Raw genomic sequence first — 20094 nt, 5'->3', positions numbered from 1 at the left:
ATAGAATACTTTTGGAGGTCAGTTTTGGGTGCCATGCCAGGATGTGAACAGAAAGGCAGAGTGCTGGGTTTTGGACACTAACGTTCTTTGTTCTGTTCTAGTGTTATGTATAAATCTGTTTTTCTAGGAGAAGAATGATCCTCACAGAATAACAGTTCTGGAAAAGATGGTCATGTACTCTGGCCATCTGCCTTTCAGCACATGCCACCAAAGCTTCCTCTGACCTATGACAATCCATCTTACTTATTCCAGTCTCTAAAACAGATAATTTCATAGGTGCTTTCCAATAGCCCTATCCATTTTCACATTTCCATTAAATAATCTTTAATGTAAGAAGTATTATAAGTATCTAATTCTCAGATTTACTAGGAATAATGGCCAATATCTCTTAGGAAGGGATCATTTAACCAGTTCTGTGTTTATTCATCAATTGGACAGTCAAAGCTCACATGAATAATAAGACTCTAATTGTTTATAGTCATTTTCAATTGGATGACAAGTTTTCTTCAGTTATATTTTTTTGCCTAGAGTTTTTTGGGGGCAGTTTTGTTTGCTGGTGGGTTGGTTTGTTTTTGTCCTTAAAGAATTTAAAATGAACTGTGGCATTTTAAAAACAAAAAGGTATGTAAAGAATTTTACTAGAATCATTGAAAAAAATGAAATCAAATACCTGGCTAATATTACTGTGTGCCTAATAGTTTTATTTTGTCCTCTATCATAGTACTACCAATGAATCTGTAGTAATCTATTCCAGGATTTTAAATAAGTAGTAGGAAAATAGATACTAGGAAATTTGTGTTCAAAATAATACCCTTACTAAATCCCATTTATAATTTACAAAATTCCATGTATAGGTTCCTTGGTGATTATTTTCCAAACCATAGATATGAAGAGAATAAATATAGAATCAACATTTCATTTGTCATTGCCTCTTGGATTGTCTTTACCTTTCTAACATACCATGTCAGCATAAAGAACTGCCACACCTATAGTCATTATTATCTTTGTATTGTTTTCTCTAGAACATCATGAACTAAATCCCTTGTTACCCTTTCCTATTTAACATGGTTGAAAAGTTTGCTAAACCTGACTCATTTCATAAACATACTAATTATTGAAAATGGTGCTGTTTGGTTGTGGTATGCTTATGACCGTCATCTTCAGCGGCTCAAGACCCATGTCTGCCCCTGTGTCCTTGTGTCAGCACTCTTTAGAGCAATTTCTTATACCAGACTTTACTCACAAGCACAGGTCAGGGGTAGGTGAGTTAGGAAGTAGAAAGATAGGTGATATGGATGGATAGATGAAAGGATAGGTGGATTGGTAGGTGGGTAGGTAGATAGTCTATTTCTTTTTATACATTTTATGTCATATATATGAGTATGTGTATGTTTAAATGTATTTCTCCTTTCTAGTCACTAAGCCTTTCTTCCATTTGTTAGGAAGAAATAGTCCATTGCAGTTGACCTAACTTCTCTTTAATTAGCCTTTTCTTTCCTCCCTTTTTCAGTACTATATCCCTGTTGCTCTTAATGTATGGTGTTTTCTACCTTTCCATGACAGTGGCTACCATAACATTTCTTTAGCAATGCCTTGAAATCCTCTGCCTTCCACTGACATCCTCCCTGATTTAAATTCCAGTGATGTGCGAATCCCCCTGACCAGGAATTTCCATGCACCGAGGGCTCTGTGCAGACCAGTGCACCGTGTAAACGTGGAGCAGAACTTTGTGCTTTTCACATGCCTCCAAGCCCTACTCATTTCCTGTTTTATAAGGTGTCATTTGTTTTAGGTCCTGAAGTCCTCCAGGATTGAGACAGAAACTTTCTTTTGTTTGGGGGGATTTTTTTCAACAGATCTAGACAGAGTACCTGACATATGGGTGTACTTCGTCGATGTTAGTTAACGATGATGATGAATTATAGGGTGACTGTTTGGTGACTGACTATCACATGCTCAGGAAGTCCATTTGAGGACAAGTATTCTCTTCCTGGGAAAGATGACAATGAAAACACAGAGGAATTCAATTTGCCAAATGACAGGTGGAGGTGGTCATGTGATCAGCCTCCCTTTTACAAAACCTATGTTTTTTTGGTTTGTTTGTTTTTATGAAACACCTTTACAGGAATTGTAAATACAAATCCTGCAGGAGTTTGTTAAAATAAAGTAATTCGTTTTAACAGAAGGGTAGTAGTGTTTGAGCAGAAAAGCTCAAACTGATTAAAACCAACATAATTTGTAAGTTATCATTGAAAAATAAATCCAGAAGGGAAGATCCCTGTAGATTATTTTTTCACCTGCCCCTCCACCATAATCCAGATGTTAAATCATTTTAAAACAATCCATTGAAATCACTTTCTAAACTCTCATTTAAAATCCCAAGTGAACGAGATCCTATGGCTCTTCTAGGTTACCCAGGCTAAGGTTAAGTGACCATATTATTTTTGTTTCTTTTTTTTTTTTTTTTCTCACTCAATCACACTGAAGATTTCCAAGGTAGAATAGCAATAACTATTATAAATTATGTAAGGGTTTTTCCCCCTTGTATGGTCTTTATTGGTTATGCAACTAATTAGCTATTTCAGCACTATTTGAGCTAGCATCATTTGTTGGTTAAACAAAAGAAGGGGAAAATTCAGAAACACAAAAAGGTAAAATGTTTGAGATTTGTTCTTACTCAGATATATGTACTCATAGTGTGTATCTCCCGTTAAGGGAAATAATTTCTCATGATCTTAGTCAAAAGCATTTCTCTCTTTGCTGTCCTTTTTTATTAATTTAGATATGTTTCTAAGATGAGGAATGATGTTACTTCTAATTATGGTTACATGTAGTTAATTTCCTTTTTTTTTTTTTTCCTAAGCTTGGTGTGAAAGGCAGTTTCCTCCAAAAGAGGCGGGGGGAGCTGGTTACTGGGAGGGGAGAATACTGATAGAGCTGATCTCCCTGTTGCCTTAGCAACAGATTTATTTATTAGGGGTTGAAATGACATGAGTTAATATACCGCATACCTGCTGATCGGCAAACTCCCCTATTTCAGCGGAGTTGACAATTAAGTCCTGGACAGCTACAGCCAGGGGTTAATGTTCCTCATTAGGAGAACTAGGTCATTACTGGGAAATCAAGGCACTTAAGGCAGCATGGGTAAAATACAAAATTCAGCATCTAGATGAGTGCGGCTTTTTTATGTTAATTAACCTTATTTTCCTAGGTTTAAAAAAATCTTATATGCACATGACAGTGGATCAATTAATTGAAAAAAGAGCTAGTTTACTTTACTCTCTGAGTTGTCTTCATTTCCTTTGCAAGGATTTCATTATTTTATGGAAAATTCTTATGTCTATATGATGAGTAAAAAGGGTATTAAAATTAAGAAGGGAATCATCATGGAAATCAGCTTTACCACAAGGGAATGAGCAAATAAAAGCCTTGGAAATGAAAATAAATAAGCTTTGCTAATACCTCACCTAAGGAGCAGAATATAAGCCCATCAGAGCTGAGAGACATTTAGAGGTACTTCTTTGCTTCTTTATTAAGCAGTTACATAGTTATTTGACCTTCAGAAACTGAAACTTTGGAAAAGTGATTCCAAGTGGTTTGTAAACATTCTATTTGCAGAAAGCCGTTGTAGCAGTTTAACAAACAATAACTTTCCAGTTCATAATTGGCTTTTTTAAATACCAATAAAATTAGATACATTAGTTGAAAGTTTTTATTAAAATGTCTGAGTGGGTGTTTTTTTCACTTGATAAGTTCATAAATAATGTATCAAGCCCCTTCTGAAAGCTTTGTTTTCTTATTTCTTTTTAAAGAGCCTTTATGTTGAAAGGGGGGTATTTACAGAGTAGAAAAAGATTTATTGCCTAGAATCCTATTTTATCTTCATTACTGTACTGCCTTCATTGAAACCACTTCTTACCAGTTCTTTCACTTCTGGTAACTTTCTCTGTGGACATAGTCAAAAACGAAAAGGTGCTCTTGCCATCTTTGTCTCCTAAAATACGATGTCTCTTCAACTGAAAACTAATATCACTAACATTCTCCTCCTTCCACCCACATGTTATAAACAGTTATTAATGTAAAAATAATTGATTGAGTCCCAGAGACTCAGTGAAGAACTCTTGTCATTTCTTTCACCACCAAAAAAAAATGTGCAACTTTCCTTTAACTGATTATTATTAGCTCTCCATGACTCAGTGTATATGTTTTCATGCACCCCAAAATCATTTTCCTGTTATAGAAGTGAAACAAAGCCCTAAGGTACTTCTTTAGCAAATACCACTCCAGTAAACCTGTTAGTATAATGTCATTGCCACTGCCACCTGTCCTCAGACTTAGCATAATATTTCTGTTTTAGGTGGCACCTCTTAAGGCTGTTTCTTTTAGGAAAGGGTTTCCCCTCTGAAATTAGACATGGTCCCTACACTACTGCCCCTCTTTACCTACCACAGTCAATCCTTGGTTTTAACAAGGATACTTTTATGGGAGAAATTGTTTCCCCAATTTCAGAATTATTACCCAAGAGCCAGAGTTCTAGAATAAGGAGGTATGGAAGAAAATGTCAGCTGTTCAACAACATGTCTTTCTTTTTCTTGGGAACAATTTAAAAGAGGTTATGTGGGCCACTTCTAGGCTTGGTCCATAAAAATGTCTCACTCACATTTTCCCCCTTTTTTTTTTTCCTTCTGTCTGGGAAGACATAGAAGGCACTTGTTGAAAATGGCAGTGCCTCCTTTGGCTTCTGATCTTGAATGACCCCATGGAAGAGGACTGCCCTTCTGATCTATCTACCTGCCTAGTACTCTTGCATGAGCCTTATACATTTTTTGATCCATTTTATGCAGTGAACCTACTTAATGAATGCAGAAAGCTACTGCTGTAATCCAGACAAGTATAGTGCTGGTTTGACTGGGGTAGTGGCAGTGAAGATCATAAAAAGTGGTCAGGATATATATTTTGAAGTTTTTGGCCTAAGTAAATAGATAAATGAAAGTGCAATTTACAGAAATGGGGAATATTTGGGTAGCAAACGCTTTAATAATTTCACATTTGGACGTACTATGTTAGAGATATCTTTTAGACATGCAAGTGGAGATTTCAAGTTAGAAGCTGATATATATACAAGTCTGCTATTAAGATGAGCAGTCAAGACTAAAGATAGAAATTTGGGAGTTATCAGTGTGGTAAGTTCAATTCCTTTAAAACATTTAAAAAATATGTTTATCAGTTTCCTGAATTTAAATAGTAAATTTATACTAATTCTATGGTTACAGTTAATGGCCCAGTAATAGTTACAGCATTGTAGGGTCTGGTCTCTACAGTTCTGGCTGCCACAGTTATCAGCTTTGTGCCTACAGACAAGTTACCTGCTCTCTAACTTCAGTTTTCTACTTTATAAGATGGGAATAATGTCAACTGCAGTATAGGATTGTTCTGAGAATTAAAGAAGATGATACATGTAATTGCGTTAGCAGAGCTCTTGGCACACAGTAAGCACTTAATAAACTTTAGCTATTCTTAGTAGTAAGTTATACAGAGTACTTCAGTAGCTCACATAGGACTATCACTTTTGCCTGCTATCTCTATTGGTTAAAATCAATTTTTTTCTTCACTCTCCTAGAAAAAGAAAAGAAAAGAAATAGCTAAATAAAGTCATCTTTTTTCATCTTCATTTTCAGCCTACCCAAAACAAGTACATACTGTACAGAAAAATGGAATTAAGCTACAAACACTTCTAAGGAGCAGCATCTGCCTTGTAAATGAAGTCTATAAAAGGCTACCAAATGTCCCTTCACATTTTTATGATTGTTAGTTAGAGTATTACTAAACCTGGATGAAATTTTTTTTGAATCTCTTACATCAAGCACCCACACTGTAAATATCACAAATTATTTCCGTTTTTAACAAGATGGCTGCCATGAGCTTTTGCTTAAGAACAGCAGTGCCATTTTAGCGGGAGTTATATAGCTTTAAAGATATGATTTGATAAGAAGCACTTTCTACCTATATAATTGTCATATTTTTAAGCACATTACTCTTTCTAAAAAACAGATTTAATCATGTATAATTTATATATCAAAAAATGCACCCATTTTAAACATACAATTCAGTGATTTTTAGTAAATTTATAGAGTTGCACAACCATCCCACATCCAGTTTTACAATATGCCCGTCACCCCTGTCCCGGGAAACCACTTATCTACTACTTCTCACTATAGATTCGCCTTTTCTGAGCATTTCATATAAATTGATTCATACACTATGAGGTCTTTTGTATCTAGTTTCTTTTATGTACGACAGTGTTTTTGAGGGCCATCCATGTTGTAGCATGTATCAATAGTCCTTTCCCTTCTAATGGTGTACAATATTCCATTGTATGAATATAACACATTTTGTGTATTCATTTAACATAGGATGGACATTTGGATAGTTTTCTCTTTTTTGGCTAATATGAAAAATGCCCTTTTGAATATTTGCTTAAAAGTCTTTTTGTGGACATATGTTTTTATTTGGGGGGGGATGGATACCTAGCAGTGGAATTTCTGGATTGTCTACTACATTTATAATTTTAAGAAATAACCAGATTACTTTTAAGGACAACACCTAGTAATTCTTGCTTCTTTAGTTTCATTCATTCATTTAAAAATGTTTATTGAGCTTCGTCTAAAGCCAGGTCCTGTGGTAAGTACTAGATATAGTCAACTGTTGATTAACCACTATAATCAGTATAACATATAGCCTGGATGTTTAAGATTTCCTCATTATCCATAAACCCAATGTAGGGCATTCTTTCAAGTGTTTATAGCAAAAAAGTCTATTGTCTTAATGGGTCTTTTATCCCAAAAAACATATACTAAATGGTAGTATGATAGGTAGCTACCAATAATTAAAAAAAAAAAAAAAAAAAAGGTATAATCCTTAGGAGCCCATAGTCTTGGAAGAGAGACAAGTACATAAGCCTCCATATTTGTGCAGTGTCCTTGCCATTTTCTAAAATAAAACATACCTAAATTCAAACTCTTGTTTTTTTCCCCTAAATTCTTTTATGCTTTTATTTCTGATTGGTATGTTTATTCCCTCACACTTAGCTTCAAATTATCTTGTTTGATTCCTCTTTACTTTATGTTTGCTCCTTATGGCTGCTCTAGCATATTTCCACAGACTTGGCAGCCTGAAACAACAGAAATTTTTTTGCCATCTAATAGGTACCATTCACAGGTTCTAAGGATTAAGATGCAGCTATATTTTGGGAGCCCATCATTCAAACTAATACAGGCTCCATATGCAATTCATATGAAGTCTTTTATTCATTCATTTTATACTGCTTGAGCATACATTACATACAGGCAGTGAATCAAACACTGAAGATGTGATGGTGAGGAGAGATTCACACACAGTCTCTGCCCATTTGAAGCTTACAATGGACATTAATCAAATAAAATTTGCCAGAGGTAAATGTTACAAAGGAGAAATGGAAATAAAGAATGGCAGGTACCTTTTTTGAGAACATGTTTTATGTTCATTATAAATGCTTTAAGCAGTACAGTACGGAAAAGTCCAAATAAGAAAATTCTTAAAACTCACTGCAGAAATGTACCACGCATAAACAATTACCATTCTTGATTAATAATTACCATGTCTTTCATTCTGTATTTCTACTTGAAACTTAAACACTATTTTGATTGTTAAGTAATTACCGTAGTGATTTTAATGTACAAAGTTACACACACATCTAGTTCTTTCTTTGCTTATTTTTCCCTCTTACACCTTAGAACTTTTCTTCTGCCTGAATACATTCTTAAGAATTGCTTAGTGAGGAACTGTTGGTGACAAACTTATCTGAAAGTATCTTTTATTCCTCAGTTGTTCTTTGAGGATAACTATGCTGAGTTTATAATTCTGGGGTGAGACTAAATATTCTCTTAGCTTTATTGTGCTGTTGAGAAGTTATTTACTCAGGCTTTTCTCTCTAGCTCCTTTAAAGATCTTATCTTTGTCTTTTGGTGTTCTTCACCTTCACTCTGCTATGACTAGAAATGGATATCTTTTTTTAATCTTACCTAGAATTTGTCAGACTTAATAAATCTTTGAGTTGATGTATTTTATCAGTCCTAGAAAATATTCACCATTATATCATCAAGTATTGCCTCTGCTTCATTCTCTTTCTTCTCTCCTTTTGGAACTCTGTGTCTTGATCTTTCTCACTATCTCGTATTTGTTAACCTTTCTTTTATATTATATATGTCTTTTAATTCATATTTTAGATCTGGGATAATTTCATTAGATTTATCTTTGAGTTTACTAATTCTCTCTTAAGCTGTGTCTAATCACTTTTAAATGTACCCTTTGACTTTTTTATTCTAATCATTATATTTTTTATTCTCAAATTTCTGTTACTTTTTCAAAGCTGTTTGATCATTGTTAATAGTCCCTTGCTCTTTATATATTTAGTCTCTTATTTCTTTAAACACTTCAAACATACTACTTTTAGATCCCATGTTTGATAATTTCAGTATCTGAAAGCTTTGTAAGTCTGCTTTTTTCTCTTAGGTGCCTTGTTTCCTGTGTGTTTTTTATTATTTGTCCATGAGACACCCCCTTTTTTTTTTTTGGGAATTTTATCATGGGGAATTCCCTGAAACCTGCCTGAGTTGTGTCTGGATTTCTCCAAAGGGGAGATGTGTTTGCTGCCGTTGGGTGTTTAATGGAGCTACCAGCACAGCACTACTTCGCAATAAATCTCACTTTGTCCTGTTTGTTTATTTGTTTGCTCTCTCAAGTCGTTTGATGTCAGATTTCAGACTTGCTTGAAGCTCAGTGTGAGATTAGGAAATTGCAGGAGGATTTTTCTAATCTGTAATAATATTAATAGTATACATCTCCACAACATCTCTGCCATGCATTCTTTTCTTTCCATCCTACCCCCATATGCCTGGTTCCAATCTTTATTAATGTAAACCTAAACTACTTAATAGCCTTCTAATTTTCTCTTCTCTGACCTTAGCACCCTGTGTTACCATTTTGTGTCATTTTATTAAAAGTCCTTCTGTGGCTTTAACTCTCTGTATTAGTGGTTTCAACCCTGGCTGCCCATTAAAATGAGGAATTTTTTCAAAATTAGGAATACCTGTCCACCTTATACCCATTAAATTGGAGTTTCTGAGAGTGGGTCCTTGCATCAGTTTTTTGTTGTTGTTTTTTTTTTTTTTTTAAGCATCACAGACAGCTGTAATGTGAAGCCAGGATTAAGAACTACTACTTGGTAGGGGAAAATTTTTTTAACACATTGACTGCCACACTAGGAAAATAAATTTTTCCCTGGGACCATAGTTCTTTATTAAACCAAAATTATCCTTTCTAATTTGTTATTTTTGATTGTTTTCTTTGCATGAGTTATATGCAATGCAATCCATGTTTTTAGAATCAAATTGTCAATATTAATTGTAACAATAAGAACATCGACAAGATTTTCACAAACCAACTGCAGGGTTTTGTTTCACGGGGCCCTGGGCTCAAAACTAGCTTGAGTTAAATACAACTCACATGGTAGTCAATGTGTTAAAGGAATTGCGTTAACCTAGCAAATAAGAGCTCACCGGACAGTGGTGCTCAACCCTGGCTACACATAGAAAATGTCCATGTTCATGCCCTTCCTCCCCTACTAAGGGATTCTGATTCAGTTGGACTAAGATGAAGCCCAGTTACTGATATTTTTAATAGTTCCCTAAGATTTGCAACACATAGGGTTGAGAAACACTGCCCTGGGATCATAGATTCACAGGCTTACAGAGACCAGGCCTGTAATGAGAGCAAAGGGCTTTTTGAGAACTTTGGTAAACTGGAGAGCCTCCCTGCCCTTAAGGGACAGGCAGCCATTGCTTTGCAACTCCTGCTCTATAGTATGCCTGTATCTCACTATTTAGTCAAAATCTCAAGAAACCCTGAAAAATAAATATACATATATTTACACATGTGTGTATGTGCATGTAAATGTATATACATATATATGTCTGTGCATGTGTGTGTGTGTGTGTGTGTGTCCAGGAAGGAAGTATGAGGGTATGTTTACCTTGCTTTTTCCTAGCCCATTTATTCATTTACTCATGTTCTGCTCCTTACCTGAAATGTCATCTTTCCTCCTCCATGTCTGTCTACATCATCACCATTCTCTAAGGGCCACTCGTGCTTTCTCTGCCAAGACACTTGAGAGCTGGTGATTGGAGGAGATGGGTGTTTTGGAAGGACACTTCCCTGGCATGTCTCTTTCTGTCTTATGAAAACCTCTCACTTTGGGGCTCTATTTATCTTGCCCACACTTCTTTGGGAATTAAATAAAACACGGCTATATATGGTTAAACTTTTCAGTATTTTAGCTTTACAATTATTACCACTAGTCAGTTCTATGAATAAGTATTGTGTTAAAGAATCAATCATAAATTATTAAAAATTCTTTATATAATGTAGTAAATTAGAAACTAGGAGATCTTAATGTCATCCTTCCTAATTTAGACAGGTAAGGATTTTAAAATCACTAAGATTGAGTAAGAGATAATTATAATAGAAGATGTGAACAGAGGTAAGGAAGAATAAAAAAGAATATCTTAAAAATCAGATTTGGGCTGAGGAAAGGTAAGTCAGTAGGGGAATGTCTTAAGTAAAATAACAGAAAAAGCAAACCACATTCATTCCTTAATCTAAAATATTTGTATGCAAGACATTTATTTAAAAACACATTAGAATAATGTTGCCCTTTTAGATGAAAGAATTTATATCTGTAATTTGCCATAGAGTCATGTTAAAGGAACAATAGTAACAGGTATAAGGAACCCAAGATACAACCATTCATTCATTCACACATTCAGTACATATTTACATGGGGTAAGGACGGTGCCATGCCCAGTGCCCACGTATGCCAGATTGCAATATCTGAGCACAGATTGTGCAGCCAGACTGCCCTTTACCAAACTGGGCACCTTGAGCAACATGGGCAAGTTACTTACCCTCGCTAAGCTTCAGTTTCTCCTATAAATTAAGAAGAACGATATCTACCTCCTAGGCTGGTTGTGAGGGTGAAATTACTTAATCTATCCAGTAGTCTTAGATTAGTTCATGGTTCATGAAAAGTGCTATCCTGTGGAATTTCTTGCAGTTATTATTAATCCATATTTCTTTATAGCTCCATTTAAATTCTAAGAATGCTTAGGAACATCAGGGAAGATGGCTTGGTCTCAGTTGGCATATGGCCACATTGGCATCCTCTGAAAAGAATATTGTCCTGTCTGGTTCTTGATAATCACCTCACAGTGTCGGTGACTACAGTGCTAAATTCCCATCTGCCCGAGGGCTGCACCGTCCATCCCCGTGTGCCCTGGGGGGGGGGGAGCAGCATGCCGCAGCACCTCCTATTTATGCTGGTGCTTTAGCTTTCCCAGGGGCTTGGAAAATTCGGTTGCTCTCCTATGTCCATGGACCTCAGAAAGCAGCAAGCTTGCTGTTAGTCCTCCCTGACCCTGGCTATTTATTTTCCTCAATCGTCCCCATGCCATGCTGGCCACAGGAGAGCCTGCAGAGCTGCTACCTCCCTGCCTTCTAGAGGGAAAGGCACAGGCCAGGGTCACTCTCCCATCAAACTGACTCTTTGCCACTCCATTTTTCTCAGTTTTCAGCCTTGGATGTCCAATCAAGAGATTGTTTTGGGTTTTTTGTTTTGTTCTGTGTGTGCGTGGTTTTCTTTCTTCTTTCTTTGTTTCTTTTTTTTTTTTTTTTTTTTTTGTGACAGGAGGTTGGGAGGTTTAGGAAGGGTGTTGATAAAAACCTGCTTGGTATTATTCCACAAAACCATTGTTTAGACCTCTGCTAAACTGCTCAAGAGCAGGGGAGGAGTGGGTTTGTGAAGTAGGAAATACCAAGGGAGAAAACACATTAAACACATTGATTAATACTTCAAATATTATCCTTCTACACATGTATCTGTATGACTTCTTTTGAGACTCCTGCCTCAGAGAGCGCACAGATCATTGCACTACAACATAATAAGTGAAAACCCAGAAGAGGAAGCAACTAATTCTGCCAGGAAACGCCAGGCAACACTTCACTGAGGAAGTAAGGATAATTAAAAGGGAGATCCATTAGACAGGTTACTTCCCTGCTCCTGAGCCACATATGTTGCAAGAGAGAGCAGTGAACTAATCTGAATGTGAACCTGTATTGAGGGAGCCTGGAAAGACTTTAACTTCGTGTTTCTATTTGCAACTCTAAAATCCAGGCGAACACCATCCCTGGTATTTGGTGCTGCACCTGAGCTACAGCAAAGTTGGGTAACTCCAGCGCTACCTGTGCCTGACGGAGCTCAGGACTGCTCACCTGGAGGCTTTTTTTTTTAGAGCTTAACCTGTTGCAGAACTAATCCTTATTTTAAGAGCCAGCCCCCAACAAATGTGAAATGGGCAAAGTTTTTCCATAGGAGGCACTGCCTGGTGACGCCTTTGTATATTATTTATTTTCTTTTTGGCATGAGTTTTTTACCTCTTGCCCAAGTGCCTAAAACTTCCTTTTGTCTGATATTTCACACTATTCTTAGCTTGCCTGTGGACTCATCACATTTCAAAATCTTTCCCTCTAGACCTTCCTCTTGTAACCATCTGAACTTTAACATTATCTTGGTGATATTTTAACACATTAATCCCAAAAGAATGTAAGATACACACATATGCACATATATATTTTTAGATTAAATTACACTAAGGTATAAATTTTTGCTAATATCTTACTGTGTATATCTCCAGGGGGTTATAAAGTTTAAAAGAGGCTGCTTATTTACCTACTTTTCCAGAATGAAACCCAAAAAGGGAATTGTGGCTTATTCACCTAACCATCCATCCACCAAATAATATTTAGTACAAACCTGCTGAGAACAAAGTACCTGCTAAAAGTGTGTTACTAAGATATAGAAAAGGCTTCAGCCTGGAGGCATTTCAGGCATTGTTAGTAGGAATAGATGAGATTTGGTAGACAATGGTCTTTCCTTCTTATCTTTAAAATCATAGGGGGGCAGTGCGGACAGCCCCTCTGCTTGACTAGAATTTAGACTTCATGAGGGTGAGGTCTTCTGTTCTCATTAATTATGTGCATCCCAGTGTCTTGTACAAAGTCTGTCTGGCACACAGAGTGTTCAGTTCTCCTTTATTGAATTAATCCTGACTTTACACAAGGATATTCTTGTCCTGAGGCCAAAAGGAGATTTTGCTGTTGTTCTGAATTTTTATATTTTAAAGAATATACTGTAAAAAATATAATACCAGTTAAATGGACCCTGGAGCCATACTACAGTGTTTTGTTAGAAATCATTTTGAATACAAAACTGGTCTGCCTAGCATCCTTCCTAAAGGTAATTGATATTCAAGTAAACCAAAGACCCATTTATTACCTCTGATTGGTGGGGTTTTTTTATTAAGAACCCAGTTTACAGATGAAAACACTCAATAAAAGGCAATTATTACATATATATACTTTAAATGCAACAAAGATATTAAACCACTAATCTCTTTCTTTTAGTGGTTAAAATTATACCTCATTTTAATACTTCCCAAATCTAAAATGTACTAATAATATATATACCAACTTTTAAGTTTAAATAACTCTCAAGAAATATTAGAAATATAAAAATGGGCCGGGCGCGGTGGCTCACGCCTGTAATCCTAGCTCTCTGGGAGGCCGAGGTGGGCGGATTGCTCGAGGTCAGGAGTTCAAAACCAGCCTGAGCAAGAGCGAGACCCTGTCTCTACTATAAATAGAAAGAAATTAATTGGCCAACTAATATATACACAAAAAATTAGCCGGGCATGGTGGCGAATGCCTGTAGTCCCAGCTACTTGGGAGGCTGAGGCAGGAGGATTGCTTGAGCCAGGAGTTTGAGGTTGCTGTGAGCTAGGCTGACGCCACGGCACTCACTCTAGCCTGGGCAACAAAGTGAGACTCTGTCTCAAAAAAAAAAAAAAAAAAAGAAAAAGAAATATAAAAATGTAAAGAATAATTGGAATACATACTGAAGAAACTCTATACCAAAAAAGTAAAAACATTAATTCCTTAATTCTGCTTCTTAAACACATATTGCTCTCTAGGGTATGTATGGACTTTTTCAAAAGAAAATCATGTTGTAAATTAATATACATGTGATACTGAATCTTTCAGTAAAATTTCTTATTTAGAACATATGATACAGATTCCATTATTTAAAACAAAAAAGAGGACTTTCATGAAATTTTAGTCTAAAATAGAAAAAACGGTTTCTAAAACCTTTTAAAAGGTTACCTTTATTTTAAGATGTTACACGACAAATTCAACTTTCAGTACCATTTTAATTTATCAACATGAATGAATTATGTAGTCAGGAGAAAATTATTTCTCGTACCAGCCAATGTACTTGTGTAATCCTTCTGGAAACGATGGTTATTACTTCTTGCAAAAATGGTTTCACTGTCTGATTCTTTTCTTGGCACTTCATTCTCTTTTCCTCAAGACTGAAACAGGCGCAGGGAAACTCTTAACCCACAAACCCTATTGATGTTTTCTGCTAAGGACAGATTTGGGGCCTTATACTCAAGGAGTACCCTTCACCTTGGAAAAGGACCTCTGCCAGCTCTGTCTGAGAATCCAAGTGTCTCTATCTGTCCTCTCTCTACTTCCACCTGCACAAATATTTGGTCTTCATTATCTTTGGTAGCTTCTCCACCTCTTGTGTGATTTAGGGGTTTTGACATCTTACTGTTCTGAATGATGACGTTTGCACTTCTATTCCTAGTCCTCCTTGTTTTCAGATAGCTCCCTAACAAAGAGGAGAAGGGGGAAAATATCAATTTACTCCCCCAATCTCAGTTGTAATTATTATAGGAAGGTGATTGGGTATGATGTTATAAATATCATGGGATGGAATGATAAACATCTGAACTCTATCAGGAATAGAAAGACGTATTTGGGTGATAATTAGCAGTTGGGTCAAAGATGGATTATTGATGTGAGGGTGACTGGGTTGATTTGGGCTTGAGTGGCTGGATTAATGGGGGCATTTGACAGGATTAGGGACACAGTCCTGAGAAGAAGAACTCAGTTATGGACATGTGTGCCTTTATACACAAACAGCAATTTTACTTTAAATCATATTTGTAACTCTGTACTGTAAATAAGAATGATCGTTTATTGAGTGCTCACTATGTTATTTGTATATATAACATAGTTGACACTTTAGATGCCTCTTTGTGTAACTGTCAAGGAAACATTAAAATCTCAAAAATCACACATTGTTTACTATAAATAACTGATTATAAAGTATAGCAAACTTTAGTTTTTAACCAGTAATGGTGGCTCTTAAGCTCATTTGAATATTCTTAAGTTTCCAGTTCTATAAATGAAGAATAAAATGATGATGGTGGTGGTGGGGGTGATGATAATAGCAATTACAATAATAATAATAATAGGTATTCTTTATTGTGTATTTAATGTTTACCAGGCACTGCAAATTGTTTCACATATGTCATTACACTTAATCCCCTCAACAGCTCATCAAAGTGAGTCTTATTAGCCAGATTGTTACAGATGAGGAAATTAAGTCTCAGACTAGTTTGGTAGTTTACCCTTGAGTTCAGCTACTGAATATCAGAACTAGGTTTTGAACTGTCTTTCAACTTGGTTTTATTGTCCATGTAAGCTATTTTACTTCAATAAAGAAAACTTTTGATGAAAACATACTTTTAAAATTTTAATCATACATGAATTTATTATTGGATTTCAGTAGCTTCTTCTTTTCTTCCTTTGGGTTTATGTATACCTCTAAAGCAAACTAATTTTATTAAAATGATCTCTCACCAAATACACTATCTAAAGTAGTTGACCGTTCTTTGTTATCCATTCCTTGCAACAAATAAATTGTTTTGGTACCTACTAGCAATAAGTATATTTAATTGAGACTGATCCACAAGGCTTCTCATTCTGGAGAACCTTTTCTCAAGCAGTATAATTAATTTATAGCATATGATGTTATTACAATATTCAGAATATCTTATATTTTTCTGTATAAATAATCAGTCTACCTTCAGAACTTAATGTGATTAGTTCTAAATAACTTGAAATAATAAGCCACAAAAAACTGGGGTAACCAGGTTTGGGGCTGAACTTTTTCTTTTATAGTATCATGAAAGTGACTAAGTAAAGTCATACAATTTATTTCATTTGTAAGAATGTAGGAGCAGGCCGGGCGCGGTGGCTCACGTCTATAATCCTAGCACTCTGGGAGGCCGAGGCAGGCGGATTGCTCGAGGTAAGGAGTTTGAAACCAGCCTGAGCAAGAGCGAGACCCCGTCTCTACTATAAATAGAAAGAAATTAATTGGCCAACTAATATATATAGAAAAAATTAGCCGGGCATGGTGGCACATGCCTGTAGTCCCAGCTACTCAGGAGGTTGAGGCAGAAGGATTGCTTGAGCCCAGGAGTTTGAGGTTGCTGTGAGCTAGGCTGATTCCACGGCACTCACTCTAGCCTGGGCAACAAAGTGAGACCTTGTCTCAAAAAAAAAAAAAAAAGAATGTAGGAGCAGAGAAGAGATATATAATTAATACTGTTTATGAAATGAAAAAAAAATGCAACATGTGTAGCAACAAGAACATGTCATTTTGGGCAGGTGTTTATAGAACAGACATTTCCTATTGTGTTCACCCTTGTCCACAATCATTGCCATTATAGGCTGGGATGCTTAGCAGTTGCTGCAGAGGAAGAGAGACTATCTCTTCTGTGAGATCTCAGTATCTGCCAAAAAACACAACAATCTCATATGGATCTAGAAATAAGACATACATAAAATTTACAGGAATTTTAGCATTTTTCTCCCCTTTGGAGGGATTTCTTATTAATTACTGTCCATTTCTATTTTAACATTTTTTAAATCAGAAATAAGTTTAGGAGTGGGTTTTTCTCTTCAAATTAAGATTCTTTCCCGTATGATTGAAGACCTTGTCATTTCTAGACATGACAAAATGTCCACAACTGAATATGAAAACCTGTTATTAAGATTTGAAATCCATTTCAATGAAAGGCATCTAATAATTCCAAACCATGTTTAATTCTCCATTAAAAAAAAAAAAAAACCATGATTCTTCATGTCATTTCATAGACCTATCCTACCATAGTTTTAAAAATATAACTATTCAGCCAGGATGGAACCATCATTCATTCATTCATTCTAAAGTCGTATTTTGAGTACCTGCCAACTTCTGGAGTCAAAGGATTTCTCTGATGTGTGGGGCTTTCAGACTAACTATAAGGGAACAGCATACAAATAAATATGAAATAATACAAAAGAACACATTCATGAAATCCTCAGTAGTATATGAATATTAGTGCAGGAGTGAATCAGAGTGAGATGGGATTTCTCAGGAATGACTGCAAGTAACAATAAATTTAGTCACCAGAGGAAGCAGTGGACAGGGAGCAGAGAAGAGTATGTGTTCCAGACACGAGAACTGTAGGCAAAAGAGCATGAATTGAAAACAGCAGAGAGAGAGGGAGAGGATGAGAATGATGGAAATACTTGAATGTTGGATAGTATGGCTTAATTTCAATTTAACGGTTTCTAGTTAATGTACATTTCAGAGAAGAAATTTCTGAGGAAAATCATGTTGAAAATGATAATAGTTTTTTGGAAGCTCAGTTGGTAGAGGTAGAGACTGAAGCTCAGTGTTGTTCTCAAGGTATGGGGTCATGACATTGTATTATAAAAATGGAGGTAAGCAAACAAATGTTAAATTATTTGTGAAAGAAGAAATGGCTAGGTTGGCAATAAGTAGATTAGGGATGGCAGTTTAGTTTTTAAGTGTTACACAAGAGTTGTCATCGGTGTCTAGTAAGGATTCTATATATTCATCTGGTTTTATAAATAGTAAAATACGGTACAGTAGGAGGGAATAAAACGATTAGATTCTTAGGGAATTGATCTAGATTTAGATTCAATGTAATTTAGTACTTTTTTACTCTTTGTGCCAGACATTATGACACAAAGGCAGGGGACTACAAGAGTAAATAAACAAAGGCATGACTTCCTGCTGTTCTGGAACTTATTACATATAGCAGAAGTGAGTAGGTAAAACTTTGAAAGTAAGTTTGTTCCAAAAGGAGGATGAACATGGTAGGATTGGAGAAAAAGGGTCTTGATTAAGAGATTTGGAATGGCCGCATTTATAAGAGGAAAGACAAGAAAAAGAAAAATTTGAATGTTACGAGGAGAAGTAGATGTCAGTTTTACTACTGTTTGAAACATCAAAAATTTAGAAACAATTGAAATGTCCATTAATAGGGGAATTACTTTATATAAAATTATGAAATATTATATAACCATTTAAAATGAGATATCCACATACACTGATATAAACAGATGGTCTATTATGTATTTAGTGAAAATGCAAAGGGAAAAAATGACTGATATTTTTCTCATATTTATAAAATGAGGAAGATCTACGTAAAAATATGCTCACTCAAATCTATATGGTGAGTAAGGTCTGAAAACTCACCAAATAGTTGTTGGTAGTGCTTATATCTGAGGAGTGGGATCAGGAGAGGTGAGAAATGGGGGCTTTTCATGCTTACTTTATTTCTGAATGACTTGGATTTTATTAGGATGGCATGCATTTTATTACAATGGCATGCATTTTTTATAATTGAAGTTTTTAATTGAATAATTATGGATTCACATGAAGTTATCAAAATAATAAAATCTCCTTCTGAACTCTGATAATACAAGTCTTGGATCTTCTGTTTTTATCTCATGGGTCCTTGAAGTTCAGTTCCCTTTTTTTTTTAAGTCTACTTTCTTTCCATAGAAAGACTTAGTAATGAATTGGGGAGAGGAAAGGGTTTAATTCCATAGACCCTGCCAAATCTGAGAGGAAGTAATTACATACATTATGATGTTTTAAAATTATGTGGGATGATGGCTGCTGCTTAAGTAACATCCATCCCAGGGGTGGGAAAGACCCCATTTATCTTAATGAAGACACTTCATGGCCCACCAGTTCTTTGAGGCATGGATGTGTAAGGGCTTCCTGGCCAGAGTTGCAGAGAAAGAGAATTCATTGGCGATTTAGACAGCTAAATAAAAATTACTGTATACAATATCCAGCAAGAGTGGAAATCATTGTTGGAGAGAAATAACCTGGGAAGTCTAAGCTTTTAGCAGCGGAGAAATTTAGAAGAAAATCATGTTGTGAGACCTAGTGGGAAAAATGATTTGTTGAATATGGTTTTAACTGGGTGGCCTTCAGGATGGAAGGAGTGGGAAGATTTAATTGGGGAGAAAGTCATTAGATTGTAATCATAACACAGTATATGGAAACCAGGCAAGGATCCTTTCTAGGAAAGAAGAGTATGGTCAGCATTATCAAAAGTAGGCAAGAACATCAGAAGCATGAGAATGGCTAAGGGCAGAGGTGGAAACTAGCATTGTTAGCAAGCACCTTCATCCTCCAGGAGAATGGAAGTGACAAAATTGGAGGAAAAACCCAGGAGATAAGGAAAGAGAGACATAGCTAATGTTCTAAGGAGTAATGATCTGTAAAAAGTCACCTAGAAACAGTACATTGTAATTGAAAACTTTGTCAATAAATATCGTCAGGTAAGAGGATAACTTGAAAATGCCAAACACATAAATGAAGAATTGTGGAATAAGAGTGGGATCACATGCTTCAAGAAGGAAACCAACTGTGACACACAGATATCTGAAAAAAAGAGAAGTGGAAGATCTACAGTGCTCAAAGATTTTGAATTTTGAAAGTTCTCTCTCCCACTGCTCTTAAACAAAAAGATGATTGGCTTGTGTGCAGGGTATACAAAAAGAAAATAAAAAGAAAGATGAGAATTTGAATGTGCAGATGGCATGAAACCCTGATATGCATAAATTAGAATTTTATTCTTCTACAATTTAATTTCTGTGTGATGGCCCATTTCAATATGATGATAGAAGTCTCAAGCAGTTCAAGATTCTCTGTCTCCTATTTTCCTCATGGGCCACTGCTGAAGGATCCCTTGCTTCTGTCTGTCTGCAACTCTGTGA

General features: G+C 35.8%; 1 protein-coding gene across 1 annotated transcript in view; it reads left to right on the top strand.

The window, feature by feature from the left end:
- Positions 1-20094, top strand: part of QTMAN (queuosine-tRNA mannosyltransferase) — a 361975-nt gene that overhangs the window by 309062 nt on the left and 32819 nt on the right.

The sequence above is a fragment of the Microcebus murinus genome, chromosome 8, assembly GCF_040939455.1.
Source record: "Microcebus murinus isolate Inina chromosome 8, M.murinus_Inina_mat1.0, whole genome shotgun sequence".
Lineage (NCBI taxonomy): Eukaryota > Metazoa > Chordata > Mammalia > Primates > Cheirogaleidae > Microcebus > Microcebus murinus.
This window is presented reverse-complemented; position numbering and strand designations above follow the sequence as displayed.